This window comes from Phalangium opilio, unplaced genomic scaffold, assembly GCF_054372755.1.
Source record: "Phalangium opilio isolate 3A_F unplaced genomic scaffold, DU_Popi_V2 ptg000082l_1, whole genome shotgun sequence".
Classification (NCBI taxonomy): domain Eukaryota; kingdom Metazoa; phylum Arthropoda; class Arachnida; order Opiliones; family Phalangiidae; genus Phalangium; species Phalangium opilio.
The window spans coordinates 3,685,862-3,707,819 of record NW_028324189.1 but is presented as its reverse complement, the minus strand read 5'-3'; the positions used below and the strand labels follow the sequence as shown (position 1 = coordinate 3,707,819).

At 35.5% G+C, this 21,958-nt stretch overlaps 1 protein-coding gene across 3 annotated transcripts in view; it reads right to left on the bottom strand.

Annotated features, from left to right (window-relative positions):
• sfl (N-deacetylase and N-sulfotransferase sfl) overlaps positions 1-21,958 on the bottom strand; it is a 103,319-nt gene that overhangs the window by 49,787 nt on the left and 31,574 nt on the right. The window contains exon 1 of one of the 3 annotated variants that reach the window (XM_089847747.1): positions 21,537-21,753. The exons of the other annotated variants lie outside the window; for them this stretch is intronic. The gene's annotated coding sequence lies outside the window, so the exon portion shown is untranslated. Of the gene's footprint in view, positions 1-21,536; positions 21,754-21,958 lie in introns of those variants that run through there. 3 annotated transcript variants of the gene reach the window in all.

Sequence of the window (21,958 nt, the reverse complement as noted above, 5' to 3'; positions counted from 1 at the left end):
TTCCATCTTCGAAGGCAAAGGACTATTACTTCCTTTATAACTCCTCCCATTTTTAGTCTCGTGCAATGCAGCGCTATCTAAAAGATAGTTAAGCTACGTTCGCATCATTGGAAACCGAAGCTATAGTGTTTCCATGGAAATGACCCTAACCGAGCTAATGAAGAAACAGAGTGGTTTGAACCACTTAAATATCAATGGAAAGGGGTTTAAAGTGAAATTTCGAACTATTCAAAATCGTGTAGTAACCGTCTAAATTTAGACACTAATACAGAGTTTTTCTGATAAGTTTGGAATAAATTAACGGTGATGTTCTTTGGGAGATTTTGGGTCGAAAATGTTCATTGACATTTTACAGTTCGGGAAACCGTTTTGAAGTTAAGATTGGATAAAGTATTTTACGGAAGACCCCTTAAATTTAATTAAAAAACTGATTTAGACAATGATTTCTAATTTTATTAATTAAGGAGTCATCCTTAAAACACAACTCAAATCATAACTCGAAATAAAGATAGAAGTTATACATTTTAGACTCAAAATCGATTTCCCAAAGAACATCCCCCTAAACTTATGACAGATTTATCAGGAACACAATGTATACGCACGGATTTGTCAATGGTTGCTTTAACGAGAGCTCAACCCGGACCTCATTTTAAACATTAATTACTTTATAAACTCCGTTAAAAATTTAAAAATTTTTCCAAAACAAAAATAGTCTGAACTAAACTTTGTTCAAAATATAGGGTTGTAAAACATTTGGGGTCCAAAGTGGCCCTTTTCCCTTACACTAGCATTTCCCCGCATATAAGCCCCGAAATAACCAATGCCCATAGCCCATGAATGAAAAGTTTTCTACCGCACCGCTCCGATAAACTGTAAACTGCCCAACCGTTAAGAGGTTTCTAGGACCATACCCATAAAACCCGTAGCCTACAACACATTTGTAATATAAGGTTTTAAAGAGTGTATTTAGTTCGTCGTACATATAGTAAAGAACAAGCAGAAAATGCTGACCAAGACCAACTATACAGTAGAAACTAGACTGTTTTTGAAGCTGGTTTATCGATCAAACGTCGATTATTTTCGCTGGACCCCCAAACCAAACTTTCATATTATTTTTTATTTTTAACTTTAATCGATAAAACCTTCTCTCAATATCATGGAAGGTGGTATAGAGTGATTAATTTTATTAGGAAATGCACTTTCAGCGTGTTGGTGTCACGCAACTTTAGAACTACCTGGAACTCTTTAGAAAAAGAGTTGGGGAGAGAGAAGGAGAGAGAGGAGAGAGAGAGAGAGAGAGAGAGAGAGAGAGAGAGAGAGAGAGAGAGAGAGAGAGAGAGAGAGAGAAAGTGATTTTATGACCTCAGTTTTTATCTATATTAAACTTTATTTTATAGAAAATTTCCAACCGTTGGTAGACCTATATAAAACTATAATATCCGTGATCGTAGATAAGGTGATTGATGCTTATTTCCATTAAGAAAGGTGCAGTGAAAAAAAAATTGCACACACTATAGCTGCTATTACTGGCTGGCCTAAATAATCTTCAGAAAAATTCGATCAGATTTGACCTACAATTTCTGACATTCTTTAAGAATAATTAGCTAATTTTTATGTGATATTTAAATCACCTAGCTACTTGGTATTTAACTTTAAAATAAGAACTTTTTTAATGACCTAAAGTTACTTACACGAAACTATTAACAAATTCACAAGCAGGCCTATACAGGGTGTTTCTTCTGATAAGTCTTGCATAAATTAAGGAGAACCGATTTTGAGTCGGAAAAGCAACTTCTATCATTTTGTAAATTGCCTTAAGGGACACTGTTTTCAAGTTAAGATTGTCCAGAGTATATTACGGATGACCCCCTTAAATTTAATTAAGAAACTGATTAAGACGATTATTTCTAATTTAATTAATTAAGGGGCCATCCCTAAAACACTCAAATCATAGCTCGATAACAGTGTCCCTTGTTATACATTTTCCACTCAAAATCACGCCCAAAGAACATCCCCCTTAATTTAATCACACTTGACACTTATCAGAAACACCCTGTATACTTTTTTCTCCACAGCCCTTTGAGTACCCAAAGCTTGGGAGCGAGTTCTCGAGAACTTAAGTATAGGGTTATTTCGTGCTAGAATTGAATTCTCGGATCGAGTTTGTACAAACGAGATAGAATTAAAATAGTCCAGGAAGGATTTTTAATTATCAGGATAAATTTAGAAAGCTTCCGTGCTCACGAGCTCGATCCACGCATCCAGTCAATTCCAAATACAGTCTTCTGGAATTCTAATGACTAGACGAGAGAGGTAGTACCTAGCTGAGCTCCATCGTATCTCTCTCTTCATTTAAAATATATCTTACTCCGCCATCCAATTTCTACCATTCCCGCTAATGACGATCTAGTTTCTGTATTCACAATTCCCGTGGCTAGCTGTAAGAGAGACACTAGTTAAAGAGTCTTAAGATCTTCTCTTATTCACTGACCATAGGCTTTCCAAAAGCTAGCCTTTAATTTCATTTACAGTTTTCTGAAACTTCAAAGCGACTATAGGGACTTCTCTTTTGATAAAGTCTTATCAATGTAAAGCGAACCTGAAGTAGCAATACAGTCCTTGAGAAATAAATTAACAGACGTTTTGTTCAACAAAAATTCAAATGACTTAACTATTTCCTTAAAGAAAATACACTCCAATTTTTACAAATACCAACACACTTACATTGTGGTACACGTGACAAGGGCTCCGGTAAGATAATAATGAAGTAAATAACAATGGTTAAGTACTACCACCAAGGACATGAACCGACCGCAAACCGGAACCGATCAGGGGAAGTAAAAGTAACCCAAAACTCTTCCGAATTAACTTCCGTTGGTAAGTTACACAGGGTATTCCAAATAGTGGGTTCTATGGGCTGTCCGGGCGACCGTTTTCAAGTTATAATTGGAGTATTTTATGGATGGTCCCTTAAACTATGTAAGAAACTCAAAATCACCCAAAGAATCCACTACACTTCGGTCCTACCATCCTTTTTGGATATCCCTGTATACATTGATTGTAATTGAAACTAATGTACTTGCGGAATAACGTTTCAAATTAACCATGCAACCTTACATTATCGTTCTCAACCAAACCAGATACGTGACCTAAAGAAAACGGTGGTCTAAATGACCGAAATAACGGTAGGAAAACACCATGACCCCAATTCTGACCCTCGTACGTCTATAATGGCAAACTACCTATATAAAGAAATTAGCCCTATCTAAAAGAAACGTGGAACAAAAATGATTATGTAAGGTTAATATAGACGCAAGTCAAACCGGCAAATTAATATTGTTCATTCAAGTTAAAATAAGGAATGAAGTGAAAGATGGGGATAAAGGTATTATTTTAAGGGATAATTACGTTTTATATTATTACTTATATTATAAGGAACATCGTAAAAACTAAGGGAACGGATGATACCGTTTAGGCTTAATTATACTGCTCACTTTAATCGTTTTCGATATCGTTAAAAACCCTATACCGTTACTAGGAAAGATTTAAATTAATATGCAACGACCTTAATTAACCCAAATGCAGATTTTTGTTCATAGAATAAAAATGAATCTTGTGAAAGACAAAGTTCTTAGGATGATGGCATGCAGTTAAAATACAGGGTGTTTCTGATAAGTCTGACATAAATTAAATTGGGAAATCAATTTTGAGTCAAAAATGTAACTTCTATCTCCATTTTGCAGTCCGGGTAACTGTTTTCAAATTAAGATTGGATAAAGTATTTTACGGATAACCCCATAAATTTAATTAAAAAAACTAATAGACTATGATTTCTAAGTTAATTAATTAAGGGGTCATCCCTAAAACACGTACTCAAATCATAACTCAAAAACAGTGTCCCTTGTGGCAAAATGGAGATAAAAATTACATTTTCGACTCCAAATAGATTTTCCAAAGAACCTCCCATTTAAATCAGAAACACCCTGTATATATTTTTCATGTCTTCATTCATGAGCAACTGGTAATAAGCAGCGCACGGGACTTGTCCTCTGCAGTAATTCTCAGGGACTTTATGAGAGTAGGGTTCAAATCTAGGTATATATGCTTGAAAATAACGACCAAAATTTAGCATAAAAGTTCTTCCAAAGTATCCTTGTAAGAGAGTAAAGAGATCTTTCCAAGTCCCTCCATATTGATTATTCATAACGACGTACTTTCTTTTTTTGGCCCCATGATTTTAAAATCTCAAAAATTAGGCGCTTCGTTGAGGAAAATGATTTAAAAACTGAATAATTGAACTCGCGCGTAAGCCTGCACAATCTTTGTTAATTATGTAAATAACTTGGCTCACTTTTCAACAAAGAAATTTTATAACTATATGCAAGGTTTTACTTGCAGTTATCTTCTCTTATATATTTGACATCTTTAAGATATGCTAGTGACAACGTAGAGTACATAAAATATTGGATAAGACTACAAAAAATTCTGTACTGACGGTTCATGAAAATTCAGACACCATATATTTTGTACTGGCGCGGTTCATGAAAATTCCAAGACTTATATTTTGACGAATGAACAGACCGATAAAGATTTTGCCGCAGACTAAAATATATATTTGAAAGACCTCTTAGACTGTTCCGAGTGGGGGGGGGGGGAATTCAGGGGCCGCGGAGCTGTATCAAGATATGCAAAATAAATGTCGATTTTGAAATAGACGAGAGAGAGAACGTTATCAAAAATTCCTTCCATCCGAATGGTTGTAAAATAAAGTCTACAAAACATGGGAAAACTCGGGCGACGATACCCCCATTTTCTTTTGTATTCCTATTCTACAGCAGAATGAGAAATGCGGAGGAGTAAAATGCATGGGAGTGAATCCGATAAGGCGCCAAGATGTAAGGATGAGCAAAAAGAATGCATCTTTAATGTAAACACAACGGCGAGATACGTGGATTTTGAGTTAAAAGAAAAGGATGAAAACTAGCTAAGGCCCGCATGGATGTCCGCGTTTCTAGAGCTCGATTACAATAGGGAGATGGGTCCGCATGCCTGCCTGGTGTTGGTTGCGGAAGGAGGATGGAATATCTTTGTCGCCGACTGACGGACAAGAAGATGAAGGAATAGAGTTATATAAAAGGAGACGGACGAGATGAAGATGGGAAAATACCGTTCATTGGAAAAGGAGGCAAATGTCTGAACACTAGCTGCCAAACGCGATCGCCCGAGGAATCGATTTCAATTTCACTCAGTCTCTCTCTCTCTCTTTCTCACTCACTCGATCTAGCTATCCCAAATGTCCCTAAGTTCGATCATGAATTTAAACAAAAACCGCACGAACGTTCGATAACTTGTCATAACGACACGCACTGCCTGTTTGAAAAACATGCGTTATTTAAAAGGAAACATAACATTATGCCATTAAAAAACGGCCTCTTTCTAAAAATAATAAATTAACTCTTATTTAAAAGTAATCACCATTTAATTGGTCTTAAAAACGCTGAGTGCGGCCTGGTTATTCGTTTAGAGGTATCTGCTAGCCAGAATTGGTTCAACCAATCACGTAGGGGTAAGGGGTTCTGGCTAGCAGACGCAACAAAACCAATTTCGGAACAGTAGTCCGCGTGTTTTTAAGACAAATTATTTTGCAACAAGAGATCATTTTATTTTTTAATATCTTCCCTTTCATATTTAGAAAAAGGCCGCTCTTTTAAGGTTTAATTTGAAGAACTGGGATCTTTTCTTTTAAAATAAATGGAGAAAACTTGAAGACAAAATTCGTATACTGATTCAAATATACAGTATATCTTTAACATTTCAAGAGATCCCCAAAACCCTAGGCTTAAGGCTCTGACTATACATTCAAGAAGAAAAGAAGTACGGACTATTTATGATAATTTGATGGATTCTCTTTTCTCGTAATTAAAATTCATGAAGGATGTAAATAAATTCCTGTTTGTAAAGGCCTAGCTCGAGCTTTGGAAACTCCTCTTTAAGTCATTCTCGAGGGAGAACGAGGTGATGGGGGGCACGCGTCGAAAATGGAGGTGTAGCTAGTATCGTTGCAAGGAGGAATGCAGGGTGCTGGTGGCAATGAGTTAAGATTATATGGCTAGAGCCCATATCGACGATAAAGGCTTAATATGGATTTCTATTAACGTTGAAGGCTTTCTCGTGCCTTCCCCCCCCCCATATCGAAATTTGCCAAGGCGTCAGGCATCGGAAAGAGATCGGGGAAAATGTTTACAAAATTAAAGATGAAAGCTCAAGTAACGTTGTTTGGTCCGGAGTATAGTACAGTATAGTATACTTTAATTTAAGACTGGCTATATTCTTCTTAGGTTTTAAGTTTAAATAGGATTACGTTACCGGTTCGGTTGTGTTATGTTGCGCTCCAGATTTGAAGTTTTGACAAATTATGCGGGGATAGATAAGGAAGAGTATAGGCCATACACGAGGCGAGGAAAATTTAAATTTTAGGATTTGGGACTTTTGCAATCGCTCCGAGGTGATTGTAACTCGAGTACAAAGGAATTAAGGAAATGCGAAAATGATTAACGAAGTTCTGAGACAGAAATATAATATCTTCATATTGTTATAAAATACACCGTTTTAGCTCTAACATGAACTAAGCAACGTGGGAGAAAAGTGCAAGCGACGTCACTGGTTACTGAGAGCTTGTCATGAAGTGACAATGTAGGTCATAGATTCGAGGTAAAGCTATGCCTGGTGAGGCGCTGTCAAAGGCTTAGTAAAGCAGACTAAATAGGACCTAGATGGAAGTCCTGCAAAATTAACCACCGAGTGTAGTCTTCAATTCTCGCTTGTCGTTCTCGAACTAGCTCTCCAAGTAAGACTCTAAGTAAGCAATAGTGTCATACTTATGGAAAGGAACATATCTTATAAACTTATGCTTAGAACTATGTTGTTTCTCCAGGCGGTATCAACTTTGAAAAGTAAGAATATTAAAAATGAGTAAATTATACGCGATTCTATGGTTTTCTTTTTCAATATACAAATGTCAACTTAAGGTATTTACCTACAGTGACAGGAGTAACGCAAACACATTAGGAACGAAGAAAAAAAATAGACAAACAGTTCCATGAAAGAAGAAGTCACAATCTATAGGAGAAGTAAGAAAAATATAAAATTTATATACACAAAAAAAAATAGTAACCAAACGCGATGACAAATTTTGTAAAACTAAGTGACATTGATGGGGAGAAAAGCTTTAAAATATCCCAGGCAAAAAAAAAAGGATAAAGAAAACCTCTACGAAAAACGGAGAAATAATGGCCGTGGGTTATAAAAAATTCCGCATTTGGATATTGCCAAAAAAAGACCTAAGAGAACCTAACCTAAAGCAACGTCTCCTACTAAATCCTTCTCATATAGTGAAGCTCTCGAAGCGCGACGTTCTGCGTAGAATAGCCTTATATCATTTCCCCTACATCCTAAAATGGATAAATCAAGGACTTTGCACTCATAAAGAGGACTAGTAAAGCCAGAAGTACACAATACTTCTCTTCGAGAGAAGTGTACCAACCACAAAGCAGGCTAGGTAATTGTAACATGATTCTTAACTCCCAACATCATTTTACATTTGGAGCAAGGTTACTAAACCGATAAATAGTTCCCTCATCATTACTCTATTAGCGATTAACTATTTGCAAAGTCGCATGCGCTTATGGATTTTTGTCCCACGTCAAGACAATCAAGTTTTGTGGGTTAATTGCTGAGGATATACTACCAAACAGTTATAGAATTCACCCCAAGGTGCGATAGTTACCCCATCTGAATTTTGATGAGCAGGAGAGCAAACAAAAAGGGCTCCCTAGCCTGGGAAGAATCAAGTTACATAACTAAAGTGTTAAGAGGATGAAGAGTGTCATCCTTCTTCTATTATCCCCTTCTGTTAAAGCTCTAATTCGTTACATGTTGGATTTAAGAGACAACATACGAGCAGACGGACTCTGAAAATTTTGACTTGACAGTCCTAAATGATTGAAAAGGGTGGACTCGAGTCCCTGTTACAAGATGGAATATCACTTCCGCAAGATCTAAATCCCACTTTCCTATGCTGCACCAGGCAGGAACGAAGAAAGGCCGCATCACATCACGTGAGCTGGCGCGCGTTAGCAATTTACCTGTAACAGTGGAGCGTTTTTGCGGCTTAGTTCGAGCTAGGATGAAAGGCGTTTATATGCCGCGAGCTGGTCCTCTCCTCTATAAAAGCACACCATACGCAACTAACTCCCCCTACATTTTTATAGCCTCATAAACGACGGTGCGAGCGGCACGTTGCCATCCCGGACCCGCAACAGTATTAGAACCCTAGTCGCTCCATAGAGAGAAAGGCAGGCAGAAGGATGGTATTTTTATAGACTAGACCGTGCTAGCTGCCCAAAGGGGAAGTTCTCTAGTAGCACCACTCTACGCATCCGAGGACCGACAACGATCTGGAGTTCTACACAACAATGAGACGAGTATGAGCGCTAGTGGAATAGACATGAATAGGGTTACTTTTCTCTCTCTGTGTTGATATTGTTATCAGTAAAAATTTATTAGATACGCTTCCATAGGAAGGTCCTTCTTTCGTTCTTAGGAGTAGTTAAGTACCACGGAAGAGGACAAAGACCCTATATCCTGTGCATTACTAAAATATTCACTAAGATGAAATTCAATACTTCACCCCTGTGCGACAACCTTTGCCTGAACACCGGAGTCCATGCAACGGTCGAAATACAGGCGCTCAAGACTTCAAGGAAATTTCTTCCTCATTGTTGTTTTTTCTTACTCGCTTCACGGAACTAATTAACCTTCTTAATTCAGGGCGATCGTTTTTCAAAGTCACTTCCGCAGAAAGCAAAAAAGAGACACGGATGCACCACAAAGATCTCAATCGTCTACCTCAGATTTTAATGAGTAACCTTACGCTATAGCTATAGTCCTAAACACATTTTTTCTTCGAATTTAAATTATTTCACCGCATTTAAAAAAAGAGGTATTAAATTTAACAGGGATTCGTTTATCTGTGTCTCTGTAGTCTGTACCTTTTTTTAAAAAAAAATAAATCAGGAAACTAAAAATAAAAAGAGGAAAGGACATAAGGACATGGCTTCAACAGTGAACCAGGCTTTCCCTTGGTAATCTTTCATGGACCGATATAATTGTCGAGCTTTGAGACGACACAGTGACATTCTAGCGGTGCAACTACAGCCTCCAGCCTATAGGAAAAGACCAACCAGAAAACCCCCTGCACGTTCTATACCTGATTACTGCTAAGCCTCGTAACTATTCTCAACACCCCTAGCGTTACTTTCCTGCAAAGATAAAGTTAGATGCGGAGTATAGCGGCGAAGAGAGATGGTTGGTTCAAAGGGGCGGGTCGGAGAAGGGTCGGCGAGAGGTCGTCTCCGAGCAGGCGGAATTAAACAGAAATCAATGATATGAGAGACTAGGCTTTTTTTACGTTCGCAGATCTTTTAAAAGGAAAAAATAAAACCAAGAATTTCCTCATAAAGAAAAATCCTTGTATCTGTATTAATTTTCAAAATTAAGATATGGGTTTAAACATTACTCAAATACAGCACTGGTATCTCAATTCCATTTGCCACGTGAAAAAGAACCCCAAATGGTAGGAGTTGGATGGAAGGCGTTACGGAGATTGGCTACGACATCCCAATAACAGAAGACCACCCTTCAAAAAAATAAAAAGGCGAACCACGACCCCTTACATTAGAGCTTAGCCCGAAGTCGGTACTGGTAGGATGGTTTCTTATCAAACTAAATACTCGGCTCTAGACAAAAGTCTGGGGAAACGTTTGACAGCGGTCTAGACTAAGTATGACACGTACGAACCATGGATGGCCTTCACTCTTTCGTCGTCTTAAAAAAAGGCCAAGCGTAAAAAAAACACACACACACACACCAACAACTGATGGGATTGGAAGCGTCGACAATGAAATGCGATTTCAGTTTGACTCCCGTTTCCTTTTTCCATCGGTTGACAACCAAAAGCAAGTATCTTTAAGGAGATTCTATAGAACAAATACCGTCTTTAAACACTAAAAAAAAAGAATATTTTTTTCTCCACTGGTTTCCTTGAGTTCTGGTTCTAGCTATGGCGCTCTAAACCCTTCCCTCCCATGAAAGCGATAGAGTCGAGTCGGTCCCAGGCATAAAGAAAAGAAATTGGATGAAGTCTTAGACCTAATGTTCCGGCAAAAAAGTCATTTTCCGCGTAATACAATTCTTGCTTATGAGAGTTTAGGTTCTTTAGCTAGAGTTAATTTATTTTAAGACTACGGTCTATACTTCCTCTACATCTACATTCTGCAAAAGAAAGTCAAAGTTTACTTTATTATCCACGTTTAATATTAGGTAATCGTATTTCTTCTTTAGGATAGGAAAAGTTTTCTTGTTCAAGGTAAAATATTTTACTAAAACACTTCCAGCAAAGTTGGCAAGTTACTTACACTAAAGGATGAAGAATTGGGGTCTCTCTTGTCTTGAGAAGAAAGTTTGGAGTATCCTTGATGGAATATCCCCAATACCTTTTACTCAAAATACCAGGAAATCTATCGCCTGCATGGCTTGTTTATTTCATGGTGCTATGAACAGCGAGATAGTTCGCATATAAGAGTTTCCACGAAATTAAGAAAAAAATATATTAAAAATGGTTTAATTAAGAAATATTTTAGCAGGTGCAAAAATTTTACCAAGAGATTAATTTAAAATTTACATATGGTGGGTATTTTAGGGGTTTCCAATACGAAAATTAATTGGAAAAAGAGCTAAATTTTCAAAGGAAAATCTGATTTAATGAAGCCCCGAATATTTAATTAGAAAATATAAAAAAGTTTATAGAGTGATTTTTCAAGCGAATTTGTTTAAAGAATACGAAATTTTTTAAGTTATATGGCTTACATGATTTATTATACAGTAACCCCTGACCTTTCTGTATACTTAGTTACTGATTACTAAGATTAAAAACAGCGCCAAATTGAACCATATAGTAAAAAGATTTCGCCTATAAAAACACACTCCAAATCGAATCAATATCATTGAAAAACCATTATTTGCGAGCAAATAGACAAGCTGTCCCAGGGAGAAAACCGTTTGTCAAATCGAACTTATTATTGGCCTACAGCGCCAGTAGGTGCTACAGTAGGTGCTTAACAGTAGCAATACGTCGCTGTTTCGTCGAAAAGTTAGCCTACGGGGGTAGAAATAGAAGTCGGACCGGACGAGATATCCAGGGCGCCTTGCGAGATGTTTGAACAAAACTCGCGAGTAGAGGCGGAAGCAATCTAGCAAAAAGTAGACACGAGATCAAGGAGGAATCTCCGAAAATAGTGACGAAATGGGATGATGGCGTAGCGCACCTTGATTGATCGATTAGAGAACTCCCCCCCCAATCGCCCTTCTTTTTCTAGAGGGTCGTCTCACCTTGAGAATACAGCAACGGTAATACCTTCTTCCTCTCATATCTAACTTTAAAAGTAAATAATTTGACGGACTTCAACCTTTGACCCCGAGACATGGGAAAGAAAATTGTTTGGAGTCGTTCCCAGATTTTCTATGAGTTCTTGTCACAGGGTTTTGTTGGGTTTTTTATACTGGTTTTTCACAGGGTACGAGAAAACAAAGGTTTCATTAAAAAAAAACCCGCCCACCAAGTTTAATTGGGTTTTTTTACCTATAGCAGTTAAGTGCATTGAAGAAATTGTCATTCCAAAGTCACTTCTTAATAAACAAAATATAAAAATGTTTCATTAAAATAATAAATATTAAATAATAGAAGTTGAAACAATTATCTTAAACTACCATAAAAAAAACAAATTATTTTTGAAATTTTGAATTTAAATAAATCAAACTTGAAGATTTTAGTGATGGGTTTTCTTACGTGGTTTTATTTTTTTGGATTCGAACCCTGGTTTATGATCAAACTAAATACACGTGCAGCATTCAAATTAACCTAGCCTTGGTTGATTTACTTCAATTCACAGACGTCAGATAAGAGTGTTAAATCCCCGGCTCTAACTCGTACATAATCGCAACCGCATCTCTCTCCGACTGAAATCAACTTCACCATTCCCGCATGCCGAACTACAGTTTGTTTAACCATTTTGATGCAACTCGTACGAAGATAGAGCACGGTGAATCCCGTAAAACTACCAGTATAATCTTCTCCTTCCGACAATTTAACAATATTGGCTCAAATATGCCAAATAGACTGATGGGTACACCTTTTTCTCCCCCAGCGCAAAACTCAAGAAGGAACAAAATTCCGAGTACAGTTCCATGGTTCATAAGAAACTCAGAGACTGTAAAGAAGTAGATTAAATTCTTTCTTACAAGTAAAACTTGCTATAAAACAAATTAACTTATGAAAGAGGAGAAAAATTGGGGATAAAAAGCTTCATTTGATCTTTTTTAAAAATATGAACTTCAAATTTAATCTTATTTTTAAATACAGGGTGTTTCTATATTAAGTATATCAAATCAATAATACACCCGTAATCCCACAAATGTAATAAAACTAAGTTGATAAGAAATTCGAATTCAACAGAAAAAACGTCTAGTATTTTTACCAGAAGTAAGATGAGACTAGAAGTAAAGAGCTCTAGCATTGATAGTAGATCCTGGCACTAGTGAACAAATTTGAGGATTTTATGCCGCTTCCATCGCGCCTACACTAGAGAGAAAAAAATTGGTCGATTTCCAAAAACATTTCCTACCCCCTTCCCCTCAACCTAAAGCGGCGGAACACGGAAGCGGGTGCTTGAATCTAGTTCGGCCGTCTACCGCCGCGAGCCTCTCACGATTTGGAGGGAAAATTCAGAAACCACTACCAGAGGGCCAACCGTTGGTGTGTTATCAAGAATATTCACTTTCGCCAAGTGAAGAATTTGGTTAGCTCAGTACTTCTAGTCTCATCTTACTTCTGTTTTTACTTATAAAAATCATGAATTTTTCTTACAACTGAAGTTACTTCATAACGGAACTAAAAAGCACTTCAAATATCCAATTAAATTGAAATTATTAAAAGGGTGTAAGTATTTCTCTAACCCACCCTACACTTCCTAGAAATTACAACTATACAATTCCGGTAAAATTTAAATTTATTCAAAAAAGTAAAATAAAAGAAATTCAACTTCCTAAATTATTAATTGAATATATACCTATATATAAATATCAAAGGGTGGAGTAGAGCTTTCGTGTTTTGCACGGCGTGCTATACATGGGACGAAAAAGAGAAGAAAAGAAACGAAAAATAGATCGAAAATGACTATATATACGTTATATATATATTAAATATTAAATTGGGCCTTTCATCAATATTACAAAAGTCTGACACGAGGAAATTAAGCGGAACGTATATTTTCGTGACTGGAGATTATTTTTAGAAGAAGATCGTGTATGTAATGGATTTAATAAATTATAATGTGAGGTGTTATCATATCATGTCTATTATATGAACACCCAGACAGAAATAACAATTACTTTGAAAGGATATTAGGCCATTGAAGATAATCTTAATTCGAAAATATCAGAATAATGAAACGATTTAAATAAAAAGGAATAATGAAACGATTTAAATAAAAAAGGAATATGATAATGGATTGAAACCTAAAGGGTTCATGAAACCGATTTCACTGAAAATTCCAGCTCTTTTCTATATATTTCCAGGTGCACGGTCACGGGAGTGGTGTTTTGAAAAAATTACCTAACCTAACCGCCCTCTAGGTAAACTTACACAAGCCTCACAAATTTCCCTAAATTTTACTAAAAATTATAAATTTTAATGATTTTTTCCCTGAATTTTACTAAAAATTATAAATTTCTTCAATGATTAATTCCCTGAATTTAGTAAAAATTATATACTTCTCTGATTTCCCTGAATTTTAACCAAAAAATAATAAATTTCCCTGATTTTTAAGTCAACAATTTATTTACCTCAAATTTTCATGTTATAAATATTTGCATAAACCCTGAACATTTAACCCTTTTCTCTAAAGCCGGTGGGATCATTTTCAACTCGATAAACCGATTGCGTATAATTCTTTACAAAAATGAAAAAGTTTTAGAATTTACGCCCCTATAAGTTGTTTTCACACTTACACACCAGTGTGCGTGGTGAAGACCACTCTACAGGAGCATTTATAATAGTACCATATAGTAATAAAGCAATTAAACAAAGATACAAGAGATATAACAAAATTAACCATAAAATTGTAACAAAATAAAAACCAGAAACGTGCGTCTCATCACGCTAAAGATATCCATAGCAAATGAATCCTTAAAAACACGACATAAAATAAACCTTCAAGAAAATAATATCTGCATTAATATTTATAAGGGAAAACATGTATATAAAAACATGTTTCTAAGTACTCTTATCCATTTCCAAGAATCGTACAAAGAGTCGCTTTCTAACTATACAGTACACCGCGAGGAGTAGGCGGGTGAATTTGGTTGTAGGCTACCTCAACTAGCACGGTTTCCATTTGATAATACCAGAAGTATATAATACTTATATTCGAGAGAAGTGTACCACAAAGCTAGGCAATTGTAACATGATTCTTCCCAACATCAGATTAACATTTGGAGCAAGGTTACGCCGCAAATATTTCCCTCCTCGTTATAGTCTATTAGCGCTTAACTATTTGCCAAGGCCCGCGCTTGTGTATTAAGGTTTGTAGGTTGATTGCTGAGGATTTAGTTAAAAAATCAGTTATAGAATTCTCCCTGCACGGTGCGATGCCCATCTGAAGTTTGACGAGCAAACAAAAGGGTTAATCCCTCGCCTGGGAAGAATCACGTTACACAACTAGAGTACTAAGCATAGGATAGATACAGAGTGACATACTTCTTCTATTATCCCCTTCTGATAATGCTCATGAAAATTTTGTTTATGCTAAAACAAAGGTAGTATAAACGAGCCGTTGAATATGGTAGCATGATTTCGGTCCTCACGCGAATGAACGATTCCGAAATTTTTCGCTATTTCACGAGCAACGGTGGGTACGGGGTTCGCTTTTCCACGAGCCATGCGAGCAAGCAAGCAAGCGCGGGAATAAAATAAATGGAAAAATAATTCGGCTTAAGTTAAGAGAACCCCGGGAAGGAATTAGAGAAAAGGTTCAACCGTGTTTCGTGCGTTGCAGCGGAATGACAGGGCGGAAATATACTCCCATTCCGAAGGCAGTTTCGAAACCCACCCCCGCGCTGCTACCAACACTGAAACTGAAATAAAACGTCTCTATAGCATATACGCCCAAAAAGAAGTAAAAGACTTTTCTGCGGCAAAATGAGAGAAATGAAAGCAGAAATAGAAAAAAGATATTGCGCTACTACTCTATACCCCAACCAACCAGGTTTAGTTAGCACGTGGCTACTACTTGGCGTGGTTAAGAAACATTTAAATAAGTTACTTCTCAAATGTTATAGTGCTCATAAAGTACAATGTAATTAAAATATAGTTCTTGATTACGTAATTACGGTTTTATGTTATGTAACGTGTTAGGGGGTTTGAAAATGAGGAATTTACTATGAGAGGTGCGGAATACTGTGATTTTTACTTCATGAAACATTTAAATAAGTTACCTTTCAAATGTTACAGTGCTCATAAAGTACAATGTAATTAAAATATAGTTCTTGATTACGTAATTACGGTTTTATGTTATGTAACGTGTTGGGGGTTTGAAAATGTGGAATTTACTATGAGAGGTGCGGAATACTGTGGATTTTACTTTCTTGGCTCGCCTGATTAGGGACAGAGATGGTGATGGTTTGTTTTTCTTGCCATACGCAGCTCAAAGGGGCTTAAATACATTTAGGCATAAGTTTCTGACAAGGAGGATTAATACCATTTACACAAGGAGGCCAGTCTATCTGAAAAAGCCAGGCCTCCTTGTGTAAATGGTATGAATCCTCCTAGTACGAAAACTATATGTATTGTTTTCCATAATAGACAAAATAAATATTGAATGTCTGCAAAATGAGTACACTAATTAAGTTAGTTACAACTTTGCCAAACTTTTATGATCACCTTTACATTAACTTAATTGCGATTGTCTAGAAAAAAAAAGAAGTCCATAAAACACTAGCTAGCCATGACATTCAACAAATTACTATAGTTAAGTCTATAAGTAATCCTTACAAATTAATTCTTGGCATAACAGCGGTTGCAAAAATAAAAAAATAGATATTTTATGGAGCTTGAGTTGATACATATTACCTTCCATTTAAAAAAATAATAAAATGCTTGTGCACCAATAGCCAGTCTTATAGCGCACCACCTATTAAATTACTTAATTTTTTTCCTCCATATCCAATAAAACATAGAAGCATAAGCTAATAAGATACGTCCCATAAGTATGACACTACATATACTTCGTAAATTAATGCTTACTTAGAGACTTACAGCTCGAGCTAGTTCGAGAACGACGCGAGAATTGACTACACGTGATTAATTTTTAAATTTAGTCTGTACTAAGACTTTGACAGCACCTCACCAGGCGTCGCTTTACCATGAATCTATGGGCTACATGATTCACTTCATGACAAGCTCCAGTTTGTAACCAGTCACAAACTTATGGAGGAACATATCTTATGAACTTATGATAGAAGCCATTCTATTTTTTTTTTTTTTTTCATAGAGATAATAAAAAGGTTTATGTAAGGTTCGGAGTGGTATGGGTAATTCTATCCAGAAGAACGAATTTATTCGTATAAGGAATACGTGACCTCTATAAAAGGTCATTTAAAAAAAATTGTCCATTTTGCCTAGTTACGTGTGCCAGGAGGTGGATAATGAAGGTTGAGGTGTGTATTACGGAAGGCGTGTGTAGAAGTGGAAGTAGTACCTTTCCCACTCGCCGCCCAAACCATTTCAAGCACGCCTTTCCGGTTGCGGGATTTTTATAATTCTCGAATTGGCGCGTGCACTAGGTTCTCTATGAGATATATATATATAAAATTGTGACTTTCCAAAAATATATATCTTTAAAAGGAAAAAGGGGAAAAGGGACTTTCGATTCCTCTTTTAATAGTCTTGTCAGAAGAAGATATTGTATGACCTGGTTTTTAACGTCACGGTTACTTGGGTATTAGATGAGTCGTGCGAGGATATAGGGTAATTATGGAATTTAAATTGTTAATATTTAATTAATTGACCCGTCTCGATTCTGGCGGGCACGCCTTAATTTTCGGGACGAAATTACAATGAACGGGCGAACTTCTATACGTTTTCAAGGCAAATTTTGAATGGATTTTCTCAATTTTAAGGGAAATATCCCAGTTTTTTATTACTTTTCAGGGCAAAATCCCAAAGAATTTCCTCAATAATTTTCAGGAAAAAAAATCCCAAAGAATTTCCTCAATAATTTTCAGGAAAAAAAATCCCAAAGAATTTCCTCAATAATTTTCAGGAAAAAAAATCCCAAAGAATTTCCTCAATAATTTTCAGGAAAAAAAATCCCAAAGAATTTCCTCAATAATTTTCAGGAAAAAAAATCCCAAAGAATTTCCTCAATAATTTTCAGGAAAAAAAATCCCAAAGAATTTCCTCAATAATTTTCATAAAATAAAAATCCCAATGAATTTCCTCAATAATTTTCATAAAAAAAAATCCCAATGAATTTCCTCAATAATTTTCAGGAAAAAAAAATCCCAAAGAATTTCCTCAATAATTTTCAGGAAAAAAAATCCCAAAGAATTTCCTCAATAATTTTCAGGAAAAAAATCCCAAAGAATTTCCTCAATAATTTTCAGGAAAAAAAATCCCAAAGAATTTCCTCAATAATTTTCAGGAAAAAAAATCCCAAAGAATTTCCTCAATAATTTTCAGGAAAAAAAATCCCAAAGAATTTCCTCAATAATTTTCAGGAAAAAAATCCCAAAGAATTTCCTCAATAATTTTCAGGAAAAAAAATCCCAAAAAATTTCCTCAATAATTTTCAGGAAAAAAAATCCCAAAGAATTTCCTCAATAATTTTCAGGAAAAAAAATCCCAAAGAATTTCCTCAATAATTTTCAGGAAAAAAAATCCCAAAGAATTTCCTCAATAATTTTCAGGAAAAAAAATCCCAAAGAATTTCCTCAATAATTTTCAGGAAAAAAAAATCCCAAAGAATTTCCTCAATAATTTTCAGGAAAAAAAAATCCCAAAGAATTTCCTCAATAATTTTCAGGAAAAAAAAATCCCAAAGAATTTCCTCAATAATTTTCAGGAAAAAAAAATCCCAAAGAATTTCCTCAATAATTTTCAGGAAAAAAAATCCCAAAGAATTTCCTCAATAATTTTCAGGAAAAAAAAATCCCAAAGAATTTCCTCAATAATTTTCAGGAAAAAAAAATCCCAAAGAATTTCCTCAATAATTTTCAGGAAAAAAAATCCCAAAGAATTTCCTCAATAATTTTCAGGAAAAAAAATCCCAAAGAATTTCCTCAATAATTTTCAGGAAAAAAAAACCCAAAGAATTTCCTCAATAATTTTCAGGAAAAAAATCCCAAAGAATTTCCTCAATAATTTTCAGGAAAAAAAAATCCCAAAGAATTTCCTCAATAATTTTCAGGAAAAAAAATCCCAAAGAATTTCCTCAATAATTTTCAGGACAAATCCCAAAGGTTTCCATGACCAATTTTCAGAAATCAGTCCTTTTTCCAATGGGTTACCAATATATTTCAGGGGACCTACTTTTTCATTATTAGCAATATAACAATTCAAGTATATTACGCATAATTCTTAAAACAATTTATCATAATCAGGAAAATTAGGGTTCTTTCCCTTTAGAAGAATAAACAATAAAAATAAAAAATAAAAGAAGGCAAAAGTAAATGTAGATGACTTTCAGGAGGAGGCTCAAACTTAATTATATAACTCATTCAAGACCCCCGAAATAAAAATTACGGCGTCGACGTTTAAACAGTGGCGAGTATCATTTGACACAAACGACCTTAAATTCAACAGAGAATCGTTAGGAAAAAATATAACCAGGCGAAAGAAAAAAAAAAAGACGAGAAGAATGAAGACCATTAGAAACGGTACTGTCATTAGTTGCCAGCAGACAATAAATAAAAATACCGCCCTAACTTCATTAGTTCTATTGTACATTGTACCAACTAGTCTTAATACCAACACGAAAAGGGTCTTCTTACTTCCTCTCCATCGCTGCCAACCACAATGCTACGCAACCCCCGCCAGCTTAACGTTAGCATATAACAGTACTGAATAAAGGAGCGTTTGTGCAACTGGAATATAAAGAAGCAAAGGTCGAGGGGCTACTCACTATCTCAGATTCGAATCAAGTGTAATAATTTTAGCATTGTTAAATTGAAGACTTGAGCCTCGTAACCATTTACGATGAAGCAGACCGATAAAAATAACAAACAAATACTTCAACACTAATGATGAAATTTGTTTAACTAATAAACATTTTAAAGTTATATAATAAAAGCATAATTAATTTAATTTAATGTAAAGTAGCCTCTTTCACCGTTTTAAGTTCCACCCAATCCAATATCTTCAGTACTTAATTTAACTTCGAACTCATGCGAATAAAACTATGATTTAATTTAAAGTTAATTAGTCTCAAGTAAATTTTAAACATCATACAATAAAATAGAATGGTATCGGAGAATTCGATGTACAGCGTATGTGTGCAAACTGATTACGCAAACAGTAAATCACCCCTCGTTTTCAATTCAATTCAATTCAACTACATATTTAATCATTTTAGTTTCAACTACATCACTCCATCTCCGAATATTAAATAAAGCGCTCTAAAACAGAAAACAACTTCCCAGCTTTTCCTTTGCCAAGAAAGGTACCTCTTACTTCGCCAGGTAAAAATGTATCTCCGTTTCCTTGAAAAACAAGAAGCTGTTAAGAGAATAGGGACTCTTGTAATAAAACTAATTTCTCAGGAGTGTTGACGCCATTCGTATTTACGCGCTAAAGCGAAATTTTAATTTTTAATGCGCTATACGTTTCCAAATGCTATACTGTACTCCTTTTTCTATACATAGCTTTCGGGATAGGAGGATTGCTACCATTTACACCAGGAGTCTAAGCTACTTCTTACTGCAACTTTGTCCGCCAAGTAAGCTGGCATCCTGCAGTGTAAATGGTATAAATCCTCCATGTCTGAATAGCTTGCACTATATTCTGGAAGAATACACTAAGGTCATGAATTTTAAGAGTGTACTACAATATCATTGTGTAAAAATATAGAACTTTCATGGAACTATATAAAGTTTAAATAAATTATACAATTTTCAAGCGTGTTGTGCATTTTTGATGAATTTAGGGTTAGGTCCTGTTTTCATTTGTGTTTTAGTAAGAAATCGACCCAAAATACGTAAAAAAAATAATAAAAAACCCAAGCCAAGCTTTCGTAAGTTGAATTTGTAAATATTAAGCCTAATTTTAACTGAAACTGTGCTAGAAGTTTCCGTACACGTTACTCGATCAATCACTTAAACTGTGTAATTAAGAATAATGCTTGAATTAGAGCCCTGCATGGATAATGCATCTTCACTTAGAGAACTAAATATTTTCTCATCTACAGCATTATGACAAAGGCTTAGTAACTTAGAATATCTAGTAAACTTTAGGAAACTATGTTAATCTATCGAAATGGAATTGCTCCCACAATCTTATACATATACCTATTGCATTACATTGATTAAATCGTTGATCGAAGTTCACTACTAACTGATGTGGTGTTGGTTATACGCGGCCTTTAGGAAGTAGTCATTTTATACTATATCCGTATTCAGACCATTGCGTTACGTAAGTCTATGTACAAACATCCATTCTACTATTTACAATACGTAGCGGGGACGGACGCTTACATCAGCTGGTATTTCCGTAATTCGAAATTCTATGGCGAGAAACAATTATTGATTTATATCGCGTAAACTTAATATAGTGAACTAACAACTACATAGATGTGTTCCGCTTTTAAGATTATATACTAAACAATTCTAATCGCTTTCGTCTATTTTATGTTAATCTATATTTAATTTAATATATTATAATATTAACACTTGTTGAACTAAAGGAGTTTGTCCTTAAACTGTTGTTAATTACGTTACAGGCGCTTAATTAAGTGTTAGATAGATATGCAGCTAATACTTTAGACTTTAGAACTATACTAAATTAACCCGAAACAAATTATATTACAATAAGTGTATAATTATTAATTTTCAATAAATATCCCGTTTAAAATACTTCAATTAAAGTTACTAAAACATAAAAAAAATCCATAACGTTTCTTGAATTTCAAGCATTCTAAATAAACACAAATTCTCGTCTATATTTCATACCGTACAAAAATCTTAGGAAGTATTTACAGTTGTTTTAAAAAACGTCACACAAAACGTTAATTATCATTCTAGCATATCGCGATCGAGATTCAAAACCCCCACATCTCCAAAAGTTAAAAAAGAAAACCAAAACCTTAAGACAACAAGAAAGATGACAAAAAGGCGTTCCATCATTTAATTAATGAAGAAAAGTCACTCACCCCAAAATTAGCGTCGAAGAACAACTGTCAATTACCGCCGAATACCACCGCGTCAGGATATAAAGAAAAGAAAAAAAACTTAGAAAGATGGATCAGGGGGTCTCGAAAAGACAACCAACCGCGCTGCGCTTGCCACGCGGTAAAGACTTAATATTAGAAATAAAGTTTGAGTATAAGAGCAAACCCCTTGAAGGGGAGCTTCTCCCTTCTCTTGGCCGCGGTAGAAGCACGAATAACAGGAGAGAGAGGTAGAGCGAGCGCCTTAGAGCGTCAGCGGTTTGGTACAGCTAGCGCAGCGGCGAAGCGTTCGGCAAGGAAGCCAACCTCTATCTAAGAGAGTTGAAACCAAGCTGAGTGAGAGGATAGCCATAGCAGGAGAGGCAGAGAGAGGAGAAATTTCGATTTTGGATTCACGGAAAGAA